At 36.7% G+C, this 16843-nt stretch overlaps 1 long non-coding RNA gene across 1 annotated transcript in view; it reads right to left on the minus strand.

The window, feature by feature from the left end:
- Window positions 1-2012: 2012 nt before the first annotated feature.
- LOC309663390 overlaps window positions 2013-16843 on the minus strand; it is an 87929-nt gene continuing 73098 nt past the window's right edge. The window contains exon 10 of the long non-coding RNA XR_014265231.1: window positions 2013-2041. This is a non-coding gene — a long non-coding RNA (uncharacterized lncRNA). The remainder of the gene's footprint in view (window positions 2042-16843) is intronic.

Consider the following 16843-nt stretch of genomic DNA (forward strand, 5'->3'; position numbering starts at 1 on the left):
CAAACATTTTGAGCTTCCATTTTTTTCCCCTGCTGGTTGTGATATAAAGACACAGATAGAATCCTGTCTGCATTATTCTTGGAGTTATTTATTATGTACATTTAGTGAGTGTTCTCTGAGTCAGACAATACCCCCAAAGCATGGGAACCAATATGGTTAGATGATAGGTAACAGAATGACAGAAACTTTATGAGTTATTTTGCTCTAATTTCAGATGCAATGTTATAAACCATAACACAAACTTGTGCATTCTCATGTCATGAATCTTATTTACACCAATATATGATAGAAAACTAACAATTATGGAGAATACTATAGCAGACATACAAATATTTGTTGAAAGAGTTTTACTTTAAGAATCTTACAGAATTCTTGGGCTTTTATTGAAACCCAGTATCTGTATTTCATATGAATTTTGACCAATAAGAATAATGCTTGAATTTACAAATCCTCTAGCTTCTTAAGGTTAGTTAACGATGGCAAAGAAAATTTTTTTGATTCCTTAACAAATTGATTCCAAAATTCATATAGAAGATAAATACATGGTAATAGTCCAAAAAATTTCAGAAAAAAGATAAATAACGTTGTAAAAATTCTCCTTCCACATAGTAAAATATACTCTTAAGCTTTAGTAAATAATATGGTGAGGCACCAATACAGGAATAGGGAGATAGTTCACTGAAACAGAATAATCTAGAAACACACCACAGAATATGCAGGAATTTATGAAAAAGGTGATATTTCAGATCAGTAAACTGTTTGTAGACAAATGGCAGAATATGGTGAAAAACATGTTTGACCAAATATAAAATATATATAAACCATATATATTTTTCAGACCATATATAAAAATAAATTACAGAAAATTATTATATTTATTTTAAGTATGTAAGTATAAAAAAAATTAAAGTATGTAAGATATATTTTTTTAAATAACACTTGAATGTTGTGACCAATGCCCAAACCCATAAGGGAAATGATGAAAAAGATTTGATAACATAAAAGTTCTAAATTGTTTTATGGTCAAGGTGCCATAAACAAAGCTGAAGGACAAACAACAAATAAGAAAATAACTAAAACACATTTGACAAAGAGATATTTTCCTAAATATATAAAGATCTCTTACGGATCAACTAAAAATAAAAAAAGATGAACACTATGATAAAAAAATGCACAAAAACATGAACAAGCAAGTCACAAAAGACCTATAAATATATAAAAAGATGCTCAGACTCATTGATTATTAGAGAAATATAAATTAGCAACAGTGAGATAAAAAACTTTCTTGAAGGCAAGTTGGCAGGTATATATTAAAATTTGATCCAGAAATTTTACTCCTAGATATTTAACCCAAGGAAATTATGAGACATAAGCACAATGAAGTATATTTGCACATGATAATAACAAAAACTGGGACAAAAAATTATTCAAAAGGTTACTTAAACTATACAGCACAATCATTTAAGAGAATGATAGAGGCTATTTAGATAGGAAGAAGGAATATCTAGAATTATGTTCACCTAATATTAACACCCATTATTTCTATGTAGTGCAATTTTTTTTTTACTTTTCCTTTGCAGTCATCTGATTACTTGATTAAAACAATAATGCACATGAATCATTTAACAACAAAACAAAATCTATATGAACTCCCATAGAAATATACCTATGATTTTTTTTAAGTGAAAAAAGCAGGTTACAGAATAGTATGTGTATTGTGACCCCATTCAAGTAAAAGTATGGAAGGATATGCAACAAAAAGAAAAGAAGAAAAAAGAAGAAAGAGGCCAGAAGGAGACATACCCCAGGATGTTTGCTGCGGCTATCTTTGAGAAGGGAGATTGTAGGTGTTTTCTCCTTCTTTTTCCTTTTTTTTTTTTCTTAGTTTGAAATCTGTCTTGGTCTTGTAATAATAAAAAACAAACATTATTTTTTAATTTAAAAAGATTGACTTAACACAAAAAGAAGGCACCTACCAAGATGCTTGGCACACAGTAAGGCTTCATTCACTGTTTTCGTTTATTTGTTTAGAAGAGATAATCTTAAAAGAAAATATTAAATCATCAGAAAACTCAGGCTTCAATTCTATCTCATGCCTTTCTGTTTACCTCTCATTTGTGAAATGGGGATGGTATTATCAGCTAAACTATTGGGTAGCTGCAAAGATTGAGAAAATAAGTTTCTGTAAGTATAAAGTTTTACCTAGTTTCTCCTTTAAATGAATAACAATTGTAAAATTAATAAATGACAAACTTTCTCATTATATACCGCTGCTGTCCAGGGCCTTCCAGTAACTCAGGCCAAATTTCCATTATTTTAAATGGGAAACATCTTCAGAAAAGACTGAAATATTGGCATAAGAATCATTTTTCAACATGTTCCTTGTTGGGTAAATTACTTTGTGAAAGAATTAATAATTGGCTCCATGTCTGGAGTTCTGAAGAAAGGGCTGTATATAGCCTGCAGTGAAATCTACAATGCTAATGCTTATTTAGGCAGTTAATAAAACATACATGCTTATTATCCAATAGGCCATTAATGTTCCTTTAGAGCCACCACTGTTGCTTTTGAATCTGCAGAAGACTGTACCGTAATATGTTTTGTTTCCTTACAGAACAGAGGGAGTTTTGAATTGTTAACAGAGTGTCATTCAAATTTCTGCCTAGGCTATTCAAAAAATGGACATCTGGCTAAAAGGGGGTAATAGTTTCTCTGTTCTATTGTGTAGATAGATACTGGCACCTCTCTGACACCACAAATGGTCAGCCAGACATCACATGAAATGGTATCACAGAGCCTGTAGTATGGAAATTGAGTCCAGGTGGTGACTCTCCATGGCTACAAAAAATTATAACTGACTTGACCTCATTTGAAACCATGAAATTTATTTTGGTCCAACATCAGAATATTTTGGCCCCTCATCACGTTACCAATAATTAAATACCTCTTTGTTTAAGGTATCCTTTTTTGAAGCCCTACCCTCTCTCCAATTAAAAAGTACTTTCATTCTCTGCCTGTGCAATATTTCTTCACCATGTTTAGGAGTGGAGGCAGTGAAAAGGTGGTGTGTTTTTTGTTTCAGTCACTAAAATAAGTGTATGCAACAGCAACCCTGGACTCCTTAGGGATTTATTGGTGTTACTCAAGGAAGGAAATTATGGGGGGAAGAAAGAAATAGACTCTATCTCCAGCTCTTAGGGGATAGAAGGTTGATCTGTGGGTGGAATCAAATGGAAAATGAACATATACACTGGGGAGATTCCAGAACTACCTATTGGAACAGAGAATAAACACAAATGAACCAAGGCCACAAGAATAATCTTTGTCAAGTTGAGTAAATGAAGAGGAAGAAGGGGAAGAAGGAGGAGGAGGAGGGAAGGATAGGAGGAAGAAAAGGGGATCTTTTTTCTCTTTCCCAGTGTAGAGACAAAACAAAGAATTTTCTTTTAAATGGGATGTGCTTAATTTAACTTCTCTAAGAAAAGAGACACCACCGTCAGTCAACCACATTTGTTGAGCATCCATTTTACATCCTCTTTCAAGCTGTATAAAGTCATTAGCCTCAGGTGAGATCATATACTCAAACTCTGTCAGGCCCTAGAATTCAGATGTCTAAAAAGTCTGACATCTCATCACCAAGGAGAGGAAGATGATAAATAAATTCTGTAAAACTTCATGGTAGAAAGTGTGTTTCAAAACTGTTTGCCCAAGACATTTTTTTAGGTAGTTGAGGAATCACGTCTATGTGTTACATATTAAAGTTTCTTCAGAGGTGTCCCTTTTGATCTTGTATGTTAGAGATCAGGGGACTGTAATCTTCCGTTTTAAATTACACCTTTTAGAATTTATTGTTGCTTAGCCAATATTTTGTTGCTTAGCCAATTTCTCCATTCATGTACTGAGCCCCTGCTGCATGACAGCCCTGTTGTTAAGAAGTGCCAGTGTATCTACAAAGCAGAATGAGGCAGTTTTTAACGGGGAAAACAAACTCATAAAAGGTTAAGTTCGATCTTTGTGATAACAGCCATCAGAGCATAGAAAGCCTTTTTCAACATTCATTCTTTAAGATCTAGTACAAAAGCAGACATCTCTTAGAACCCTTCAAAAGCTTCCCTGACACGGGTGGAATTACCCACTCCCACACCTTTTTTCTTTCCATAGTACTTTATCTTGTTTCTAGCAGAACACAGATTTAGTATTACGGTTAATTATATACATACATGAATCCTGGGTAGACAGTGAGCAATCTGAGATCAGACAGGGGCCAAGTATCATGCATTCTGTTTCCCAGATGCCTAGCACAGCCTGCCACAGACACTCAGTAGATGGTCCGTAAACTGAACTGAATTCCACTGTCATTTATTTCCTAGTGTACTGGGTCATCGCTTTGATTATGTGTTCCCTCCAAAGCAGCCATACAAATTTACAATGGCCCCAAAAGGCTGGAAAACAAAAATTTAATCCTTGAGGAAAAAAAAAACAACTGTGGTCGACAGTTTGTCAACAAATCGAAGTTGCTGTCACAGCTCTAATACTGTTCTCCTTTTGGTTAATGATGAGCAGGCCTTCATGGTAGGGAGGGTGTAAGTGGTCACTGAGAATTAAGGGCACTGATGTTTCCCAGTTATGGCTTTAATCAAATGTAAAATATTTTCTCATGGTGCTTTAGTTTACTATTTTAGGATTCATTTTCAATTTTCCTAAAATCGTTGTTTTAGAAAAGAGTTACTCTTTCCAAGTGAAAATTTCAAAAAAAGAAGGTGAAAGTTTAGATAATTCTTTTTAAAAGCAAATCATATTGAGAATGTACTAATATTAATGCTTATTTTATGTAGTACTTTAAGAAATAATGTTTTACATAGAACAATTGATAAAAAATAAAAAGTCTAATAAGAAGTAGCCAATTGCCAGAAAGCCTGTTTTTCATTGTTAGTCTGTTCTGACAGTTCCATAACCTCTGGCCTCTCATTACCAAACATAGTTACCAAACAAAATAAAATTTGGGAGTTCAGCATAGGTTTTGTCCCTTTTATTTTACCAAATAAGAGTTTAAAAAAAATTAAAAACAACAATTACTATTTGTTATCAAATTATTTCATAAAAGAAAGGACTTATCACACACAAAATATAGAAGGTCTTAATTTCCAAAGTCAGAATTTAAATTGAATAAACTTAGCTTTCAAAAAACCCACTTCATCCACCAGATGTGGTCCTGCCCACCAGAAAGACAAAATCCAGTCTCATGCACAAGAATACAGGCACCAGTCCCTTCCACCAAGAAGCCTACACAAGCCACTGAACCAACATTAGCCACTGGCGGCAGACACCAAAAACAATGGGAACTCCAAACCTGCAGCCTGTGAAAAGGAGACCCCAAACACAGTAAGTTAGGCAAAATGAAAAGACAGAGAAACACACAGCAGATGAAGAAGCAAGGTAAAAACCCACAAGACCAAACAAATGAAGAGGAAATAGGCAGTCTACCTGAAAAAGAATTCAGAGTAATGATAGTAAAGATGATCCAAAATCTTAGAAATAGAATGGAGAAAATACAAGAAACGTTTAATAAGGACCTAGAAGAACTAAAGAGCAAACAAACAATGATGAACAACACAATAAATGAAATTAAACATTCTCTAGAAGGAATCAATAGACAAATAACTGAGGCAGAAGAACAGATAAGTGACCTGGAAGAAAAAAGTAGTGGAAATAACTACTGCAGAGCAGAATAAAGAAAAAAAAAATGAAAAGAATTGAGGAAAACTCAGAGACCTCTGAGAAAACATTAAACACACCAACATTAAAATTATAGGGGTCCCAGAAGAAGAAGAGAAAAAGAAAGAGACTGAGAAAATATTTGAAGAGATTATAGTTGAAAACTTCCCTAATATGAGAAAGGAAATAGTCAATCAAGTCTAGGAAGCACAGAGAGTCCCATACAGGATAAATCCAAAAGAGAAACATGCCAAGACATATATTAATCAAACTATCAAAAATTAAATACAAAGAAAAAATATTAAAAGCAGCAAGGGAAAAACAACAAATAACACACAAGGGAATACCCATAAGGTTAACAGCTGATCTTTCAGCAGAAACTCTGCAAGCCAGAAGGGAGTGGCAGGATATATTTAAAGTCATGAAAGGGAAAAACCTACAACCAAGATTACTCTACCCAGCAAGGATCTCATTCAGATTCGACAGAGAAATTAAAACCTTTACAGACAAGCAAAAGCTAAGAGAATTCAGCACCACCAAACCAACTCTACAACAAATACTAAAGGAATTTCTCTAGGCAGGAAACACAAGAGAAGGAAAAGACCTACAATAACAAACCCAAAACAATTAAGAAAATGGTAATAGGAACAAATATATCAATAACTACCTAAAATGTAAATGGATTAAATGCTCCCACCAAATGACATAGACTGGTTGAATGGATACAAAAACAAGACCCGTATATATGCTGTCTACAAGAAACCCACTTCAGACCTAGGGACACATACAGACTGAAAGTAAGGGGATGGAAAAAGATATTCCATGCAAATGGAAATCAAAAGAAAGCTGGAGTAGCAATTCTCATATCAGACAAAACAGACTTTAAAATAAAGACTACTATAAGAGACAAAGAAGGACACAACATAATGATCAAGGGATGAATCCACGAAGAAGATATAACAATTGTAAATATATATGCACCCAACATAGGAGCACCTCAATATATAAGGCAAATGCTAACAGCCATAAAAGGGGAAATCGACAGTAACACAACCATAGGAGGGGAATTTAACACCCCACTTTCACCAATGGACAGATCATCCAAAATGAAAATAAATAAGGAAACACAAGCTTTAAATGACACATTAAACAAGATGGACTTAATTGATATTTATAGGACATTCCATCCAAAAACAACAGAATACACTTTCTTCTCAAGTGCTCATGGAACATTCTCCAGGATAGATCATATCTTGGGCCACAAATCAAGCCTTGGTAAAGTTAAGAAAACTGAAATCATATCCAGCATTTTTTCCAACCACAACGCTATGAGACTAGATATCAATTACAGGAAAAAAATCTGTAAAAAATACAAACACATGGAGGCTAAACAATACACTACTTAATAACCAAGAGATCATTTAGAAATCAAAGAGGAAATCAAAAATACCTAGAAACAAATGATAATGAAAAAAAAAAATGACCCAAAACCTGTGGGATGCAGCAAAAGCTGTTCAAAGAGGGACGTTTATAGCAATACAATCCTACCTCAAGAAACAATAAACATCTCAAATAAATAACTTAACCTTACACCTAAAGCAATTAGAGAAAGAACAAAAAAACCCCAAAGGTAGCAGAAGGAAAGAAATCATAAAGATCAGATCGGAAATAAATGAAAAAGAAATGAAGGAAACAATAGCAAAGATCAATAAAACTAAAAGCTGGTTCTTTGAGAAGATAAACAGAATTGATGAACCATTAGCCAGACTCATCAAAAAAAAAAGAGAGAAGACTCAAATCAATAGATTTAGAAATGAAGAAGGAGAAGTAACAACTGACACTGCAGAAATACAACGGATCATGAGAGATTACTACAAGCAACAATATGCCAATAAAATAAACAACCTGGAAGAAATGGACAAATTCTTAGAAAAGCACAACCTTCTGAGACTGAACCAGGAAGAAATAGAAAATATAAACAGACCCATCACAAGCACTGAAATTGAGACTGTGATTAAAAATCTTCCAACAAACAAAAGCCCAGGACCAGATGGCTTCACAGGTGAATTCTATCAAACATTTAGAGAAGATCTAACACTTATTCTTCTCAAACTCTTCCAAAATATAGTGAGGGAGGAACACTCTCAAACTCATCCTACGAGGCTACCATCACCCTGATACCAAAACCTGACAAAGATGTCACAAAGAAAGGAAATTGCAGGCCAATATCACTGATGAACATAGATGCAAAAATCTTCAACAAAATACTAGCAAACAGAATCCAACAGCACATTAAAAGGATCATACACCATGATCAAGTGGGGTTTATTCCAGGAATGCAAGGATTCTTCAATATACGCAAATCAATCAATGTGATAAACCATATTAACAAATTGAAGGATAAAAACTATATGATAATCTCAATAGATGCAGAAAAAGCTTTTGACAAAATTCAACACCCATTTATGATAAAAACTCTCCAGAAAGTAGGCATAGAGGGAACTTACCTCAACATAATAAAGGCCATATATGACAAACCCACAGCGAACATCGTTCTCAATGGTGAAAAACTGAAACCATTTCCTCTAAGACCAGGAACAAGACAAGGTTGTCCACTCTCACCACTATTATTCAACATAGTTTTGGAAGTTTTAGCCACAGCAATCAGAGAAGAAAAAGAAATAAAAGGAATCCAAATTGGAAAAGAAGAAGTAAAGCTGTCACTGTTTGCAGATGACATGATACTATACATAGAGAATCCTAAAGATGTTACCAGAAAACTACTAGAGCTAATCAATGAATTTTGTAAAGTAGCGGGATACAAAATTCATGCACAGAAATCTCTTGCATTCCTACACATTAATGATGAAAAATCTGAAAGTGAATTAAGAAAACACTCCCATTTACCATTGCAACAAAAAGAATAAAATATCTAGGATTAAATCTACCTAAGGAGACAAAAGACCTGTATGCAGAAAAGTATAAGACACTGATGAAAGAAATTAAAGATGATACCAACAGATGAAGAGATATACCATGTTCTTGGATTGGAAGAATCAACATTGTGAAAATGACTATACTACCCAAAGCAATCTACAGATTCAAGGCAATCCCTATCAAATTACCAATGGCATTTTTCACAGAACTAGAACAAAAATTGCACAATTTGTATGGAAACACACAAGACCCCGAATAGCCAAAGCAATGTGAAGAAAGAAAAACGGAGCTGGAGGAATCAGGCTCCAAGACTTCAGACTATACTACAAAGTGACAGTAATCAAGACAGTATGGTACTAGCCCCAAAACAGAAATATAGATCAATGGAACAGGATAGAAAGCCCAGAGATAAACCCATGCACATATGGTCACCTTATTTTTGATAAAGGAGGCAAGAATACACAATGGAGAAAAGACAGCCTCTTCAATAAGTGGTGCTGGGAAAAGTGGACAGCTACATGTAAAAGAATGAAATTAGAACACTCCTAACACCATACACAAAAATAAACTCAAAATGGATTAAAGACCTAAATGTAAGGCCAGATACTATCAAACTCTTAGAGGAAAACATAGGCAGAACACTCTATGACATAAATCACAGCAAGATCCTTTTTGACCCACCTCCTAGGGAAATGGAAATAAAAACAAAAATAAACAAATGGGACCTAATGAAGCTTAAAAGCTTTTGCACAGCAAAGGAAACCATAAACAAAACGAAACGACAACCCTCAGAATGGGAGAAAATATTTGCCAATGAAGCAACTGACAAAGGATGAATCTCCAAAATTCACAAGCAGCTCATGCAGCTCAATATGAAAAAAACAAACAACCCAATCCAATAATGGGCAGAAGACCTAAATAGACATTTCTCCAAAGAAGATATACAGATTGCCAACAAACACATGAAAGGATGCTCAACATCACTAATCATTAGAGAAGTGCAAATCAAAACTACAATGAGGTATCACCTCACACCAGTCAGAATGGCCATCATCAAAAAATCTACAAACAATAAATGCTGGAGAGGGTGTGGAGAAAAGGGAACACTCTTGCAGTGTTGGCAGGAATGTAAATTGATACAGTCACTATGGAGAACAGTATGGAGGTTCCTTAAAAAACTAAAAATAGAACTACCATACAACCCAGCAATCCCACTACTGGGCATAGACCCTGAGAAAACCATAATTCAAAAAGAGTCATGTACCACAATGTTCACTGCAGCTCTATTTACAATAGCCAGGACATGGAAGCAACCTAAGTGTCCATCAACAGATGAATAGATAAAGAAGATGTGGCACATATATACAATGGAATATTACTCAGCCATAAAAGGAAACAAAACTGAGTTATTTGTAGTGAGGCGGATGGACCTAGAGTCTGTCATACAGAGTGAAGTAAGTCAGAAAGATAAAAACAAATACCATATGCTAACACATGTATATGGAATCTAAAAAAAAATTGGTTCTGATGAACCTAGGGGCAGGACAGGAATAAAGACACAGATGTAGAGAATGGACTTGAGGACACAGGGAGGGGGAAGGGTAAGCTGGGACGAAGTGAGAGAGTCGCATGGACATATATACACTACCAAATGTAAAATAGATAGCTAGTGGGAAGCAGCCACATAGCACAGGGGGATCAGCTGGGTGCTTTGTGACCACCAAGGGGGGTGGGAGAGGGAGGGTGAGAGGGAGACGCAAGAGGGAGGAGACATGGGGATATATTTATATGAATAGCTGATTCACTTTGTTATAAAGCAGAAGCTAACACACCATTGTAAAGCAATTATACTCCAATAAAGATGTTTTAAAAAAAAAAAAAACCCACTTCGTGTCCTTACTATTCTCATTTAACTGTCGACTGGTGAAAATTTTGGCATGAACTTGCAGTGTCCGCTGTTCAATCTCTGAAATTTCTGTGCTTTATTCTCTATCATTCATGCCTCCATCATTCCATCATCCAACGAAGACAAATCGAGGCCCCTCCTACCAGGTATCGTGGTCAGAACATTCATCTTTTGTGTTCCAACAGCACAGTTGAAGCAGTCTACCCCTAATCGATTAGGACTCAATAAGCAATAGTTCCATTGCATGGAACCAAACTGGATAAATATCACAATAAAAGCTGATCATTTTAACAAAAATTTCATGAAGAAAGAGTTAAACCCACAGAATTATCAGTTTGCTTAATGGGAAAAAAAATGACAGGATTTTTTTAGAGTATAAGTTATAGAAATGCAACCGTGCCTACGTGATAGCAGTGTAGCATTCTAGAAGAATTAAAATAATAGAACATATCTTACTGAAGAGATTTAATTTTTAAAATCAACTAATGTTAGAGGCAATATCTGTACTCTGCACACTGAAAAAAAATTCAAGCAGTACGAAAGAGCATATGGTGAAAAGTCTCTCTTCTTCTTCTGAACCCCAGTTTCTCAAATCCCCTCCCCAGAGATAACTACGGCAACTATGGTTACCAGATTTTTGAGTATCTTTCCATAGATAGTCTATGATTATGCAAACACGTATATCCTCATTTTTTCTTTTTTACAAAAATGATAGCATACCATATAGGCTGTTCTCTATCTCGCTTTTTTAAATTAATAGTTTTGTCTTAAGGTTGGTCCACATTAGCAGTGAAGGATCTGCCTCATTCTTCTTAACTTTGTGTAGTATTTCATTGTGTGGTTATACACAATCTATTTAACCAATTGTCTTTTAAGGTTTCTTACAGTCTCTTGCTATTGCAACCAGTAATACGGCCCACATAGGTGTACTTCTGTAGGATGTCTTCCTGGAAGTCGAGTTCTAAGCTCAAGGCTGCTTACATGTCTGGTACTCTCCCTGCCTTTCAACAACAATTTGGAGATTTTAAGAGATCCATCCTGTTTACCACCTTGCCATTTGGCTCTTCTCCAGATTTGCTGACCCTAGTTCCTTTTTTTTTTTTTTTTTTATTTATTTTTTAAATTTATATTTATTTATTTTTGGCTGTGTTGGGTCTTCGTTTCTGTGCGAGGGCTTTCTCCAGTTGCGGCGAGCGGGGGGCCCCTTTTCATCGCGGTGCGCGGGCCTCTCACTGTCGCGGCCTCTCCCGTTGCGGAGCATAGGCTCCCGACGCGCAGGCTCAGTGGTTGTGGCTCACGGGCTTAGTTGCTCCGCGGCATGTGGGATCTTCCCAGCCCAGGGCTCGAACCCGTGTCCCCTGCATTGGCAGGCGGATTCTCAACCACTGCGCCACCAGGGAAGCCCCCTAGTTCCTTTTATCCTAGAGATTCTTAACCCTGCTGCCCATCAGCATCATCATGGGGTTTTTGAAAATACCAAGACCAATCTCAGAGATTCTTTTTTAATCAGTGATTCTAATGTATAGCTGATGAGGTCTAGTTCCCAGTTCTACTACTCCTTTTCAGGTCATCCTTCAGTCTGTCCTAGGCAGAAAGTAACCCTAAACAGTGAAGAAAGCACAATAAATTGCTCCGTTGAGTCATTTGTAAGAAAGTCAATTATTTATATGATAAATGATTTATATTCCTTCAGGACAGATTAGAGGTTCCTCTTTCTTTTTCTTTGCTCTTAGCTCCCTCTTTCACCTCTTAACTGCTTTACTTTAAATAGCCCCAGAGATGTTGCTGAGTCCTCTGCTGTCTTATTAAATATGGGCTGAAAAATCAGTATTAGTAGAAGTAAGGAGCAAAATCAGGAGTGGAGTACAAGAGTCCATTATGATCTGAACTCCTTGCTACATAGCTGTTAGAGATCCTTGGTTTTCCTGCTTTTTACATATATATATGTATATATATATGTAAATATATATATATATATATTTCATTCTGTCTTGCCTTTCTTCTCTCCTTCTCCTTTTCTTTTTCATGCTTCTGTTTGTCACTTCTTTAACCAATATAGAAACTCATTGTTGTGAGGTTGTGGCTATCAGATTGTGGCTGATAGTATCCAGTCTCAATAACCCCTTAGTTTTTGTGTTTAATGGGGTGAAGTCATTATGTAAGTTTCCCTGTGCTTAATGTTGCAAAGCACCTATCGTTATTCTTCGACAGCCATTCATGGTTAGAAGCTCATCGGCTCCAGAGGAAAGCCGATGATATACGTAACCTTTTGCTTTAGCTGTTCAATTACAGATGCTGGAAGCTCCGGTTGGGGCGTCTTTATAAAGCTGCTTTATAACAATTAAGCTAGATGCTGTAGGAAATTAGTTCCAGCATGTTTTATGGGCAGCTACAATTTTGGTTCAAAGGAAGGAGTGGGTAATCTCAGCAATTCCAAAAGGGTAATACTACAAGCAAATTCCGACACATTTCCATCTCATGGCTGTTTTCAGAGACCACTGACTCCTCACGTCTGTGTGCTTCTTCCTATGTAATAAGTTAATAAGATAACAATAACGGATGAACTGGGAAGTGATGGGCGTGGAAGCTGTCCTCTGCTGGGAGTGGAATGATGTGCCCTCAGTATGATAAGCCGATTCCATTCCATTAAATCACAGATCTGTCTCCCCTCTGTGTATCCCACATGAACGGCTGAAGAAAAATCGTGGAATTGCTAACACTCGCTGCAGCTGTCAGGAAATGATACTAATTAGTTTAATTTGCAATAACACAAGCACTTAACTCTCCAAATAGTCTAAGTTAGTAAGTCAGTTTTTATATGATGACAATGACATGTTTAAGAGACTCTGGAGCACTGCTTTTTTGACCTCTGACACACATTTCTGATAAAGGAGCACATCAAAGATGTTTTGTTTTCCTTCTCCATGATTCTTTCATCTGTTTCATTGCAAATTATTTGATCAATGAGACGGTTTGGTAGCCTTCCTTAACAGAAAAGAAGCTGAGATTGATGTCTTAAAAAGCATACGTTAGCCAAAGGATTATATTTGCAAAAAGAAACTATTAGTATACCAAGCGGATGACACCTCTTAGGTCACTAAATCCCCTAGAATCCATGTGTTCACATTTAATTCTATGCATTGTTTGCCCTCTTTTGGTGATTGTCAGCTTGGGAAGGGGGAGCTCAGCTGGTGAGTTTCACTTTCTCCTCTTATTTCATTTCTTTCCTATTTCTCAGGCACAGCGGCTGCTACCGTTTCTGCTCCTTCCCCTGACAGGCGAATGCTTAATGTCTCTCTCTCTTTTTCATTTTCCATACGTTTGGTAGCAACAACTCTTTCGGAAGTCCAAGAGGAAAAAGCTCTCAAAAATCTTCTCCTCCATGTTAAATGAACTTCATCTGGGGTGTCCCCGGGTCCCTCCGACTCGGGAGTTGGCAGTTGGGCATGCTTTCTGTTTCTTTCGAGTTGCTCCTTCCTTTGTGTCCTATTCATTTTCATTTCGCACAAAACCAGGGGTTTGTGGCTGCCACAAAGCACAAGAACAATTCTGAACAATTCCAGACCTGAATGGAATCCTCGTCCGATTATCTGTTTAGATCAGGGGAGGTGATCTGGGTGAACTGAAAGTTCTGCTCTCAGGCCCCTGGGCTACAAATAGCTTTATACAAGGGTTTGCTCTTTTCATCAGAGCTTCAATCTCTCAATCGTGTTCTTATTTTTTTTGAATTTCATTATAAAGCTTAACCCTGGTCTGTGAAGCCTGTTAAGACCTTGGAAAGAGAAGTATTAGGAATTTCTGCTGTTATTCAAAGGGGAGAAAAGTTGTCTGGCCTCTTGGAGAAATTTTATTCATAGCCACCCAGGTTTGAACTCAGAAAGCGATTTTCAAAGGAAGGGTTGGATTTAAGTTTCCCCTTCCCCTCCCAATTGTGGTTCTGAGGTAAAAGCAAAATGTTACTTTCTCCTGGAAGAGTTAACCCTAGTCAATGAGAGCTAAATTTAAGATCAAGCATCGGATGGCTGTAGGATACTGCTCTGCTAAGTCTCGCTTTTTAAATCAATTACTGGGGAAACAAGAACACGTTTTACAGTTTAAAAAATCTGCAACATTCAGATCTCTTTTTCAAGGGATGTATAAAGTTGATGTCAAATCTAAAAATTCATTCCAAAAATGGATCAGATACCCTTGAAATGGGGAGGGGGATGGCAGGGCAGTGCACAATGTTCAGGGAAGCTTATTAACATCGATACTAAAGAGTTTCAGCATTTTCCCAATTTGGAAATTCTACCTCATGGCGCATGTATCACTGAAGCCGCTACAGTTAACGTTCCGTCAATGTTTCCATTGTAAATAAGCCTCGGTATTGAAAGCTTTATAATTTGGTTATAAAAATTTGCTTTCTACTCAAATTTGACAGGATACACAAGATCCAATTGTCCCAGAAAGAATTGTTTTAAAAACATTTGGGAGGAATAAAGAAAGAAAGATTAACGTATTGTGAAATGAGAATCGGAAATTTTATACCATATTTTTAAGCAGTCTAAACAGTGACATATTTAGATAAATCTTGGCCCCAAAGTAAAATTTTAGAAAGAATTCACTTATCCACTGGTAACTGCTGGATAAATATGTCTCCAGCGTCCCCTTCCCCCTGCCCCCAACATTCAGGGGCATCTTAGGTGGTTTTTAGTGATATAGAGAAATAGAGACTATATATTTATAGACTAATATATCTAGACTATGGGGGGAAGGTGCCAAGGCTTTCTTTCCCCTTGTTCTAAACTTTGCTTTCCATTGTCTATTTTATTTTGTTTTTCCCAAATATTTCAAGTAATTAATACCAAGAACCTAGGTTACTAATTGCCATTCAGTCTAAGGGTAACTCTCATAGGTTTACTAGATTTAACTAAAATAATGGTAATGGAGAAAAGTTTTTTTAAAAAAATGATAGGGCATCAGGAACCCAGGAATCTACCCAGGGTCCTGCTGCCAACTGGTTGAGTGACCTTAGTCATATCATCTTATCTCTGTGGAGACTTCAGTTTTCTCAACTGTAAAATGTGAATGTTGACATTCTAGCTCTTTGCTCCTATCAGCACGATTTTGTCATTTTAGGTGGAAAGGGGATGGTTTATGGAGGCTCAGAGTTCCATCAGAACACCTTGTAAACATCGCCTGTTGAATTAGCAGAACCGGTGACTTCCCAAATTGTTTGGGGAGGGCTTTTCTCTCATAGAACCCCCAAGCTTTCTAGGGAATGCTTTGGGTTTAAGCTATACATATGGCTGTAATGATTGGATAATAACAATGCCTGTGTAAATTATATATTTTATGAAGCACTTTTGAATATACACTCTTATTTAATTCTCACAAAGCACCTAGAACATACATATTGTCTCCATTGCATAGACAAGAAAACTAAGATCAACCAGATTCAATTACATGGCCAAAGTGGTAAGTGCTGGGGCATTCTGAAACTTAATTTCATCCTCTTTCTGCACACTGCTCCCTAACTTTAATTTCTATGAGAATGTTCATTTAGTAGAACTTATTTTTCTTTAAAAACATATGAGGCATGTCTCTATTGTGTGTGCATGTTTGTGTGTGAACAGGTGCTTTTGTCTTTGTCCCACAGCTCTGATATTCTTAAAAGAGGCAGCAAAATATCCTTTTGCTCCACCTCTGAACCTCAGCCTCAGTCAACATTCAGATATTGGGATTAATGTTTAGCTACAGGCCTGCTTCATTTCAGCTGCCAGGAGGCTCTCTTTCTTTCTCTCTGGCTTATTCAGCCACTTCAAGGTAGCCAAGAAATACAGAAGCTCTTAGATTCTTATAGCTGAGTGAAAATTTGACATTATTTAGGCCCATAATCTCATTTTTCAAGAAGAAGAAACAAAAGCCCCAAAGACCTGAGACTTCATGCAGCTGGCTGGTGGAAGGTCAGGGACCAGAACGTAGTCTCTAGTGTCAGACCTAGCGTCATTCCCATGACTCATGGCAGCCTCGCCATCTTCACTTAGTCCAATCGGACCTTTGCAGAGAAAGGTCATAGAGGCCTATTTAAATGAGTGGATTGAGTTACTTACTTAAGGTCTAGCGAGGGCACCTAAGACAGGCAGGCGTGGCTGTGGTTTATGAAGCTATCTCTACTCCTCAGATCTTCACACATTATGTGCATTCAGCCCTCACAAGCACCTCTCTATTTTCCTCAGCATCATTCCCCTTCTTCCCCAAGTTCTACACTTTTCCCCGTTTCCTTCCGTCCCACTCCCAACATAT

This window comes from Balaenoptera physalus, assembly GCF_965194825.1.
Source record: "Balaenoptera physalus genome assembly, chromosome: 6".
NCBI classification, from domain to species: Eukaryota; Metazoa; Chordata; class Mammalia; order Artiodactyla; family Balaenopteridae; genus Balaenoptera; species Balaenoptera physalus.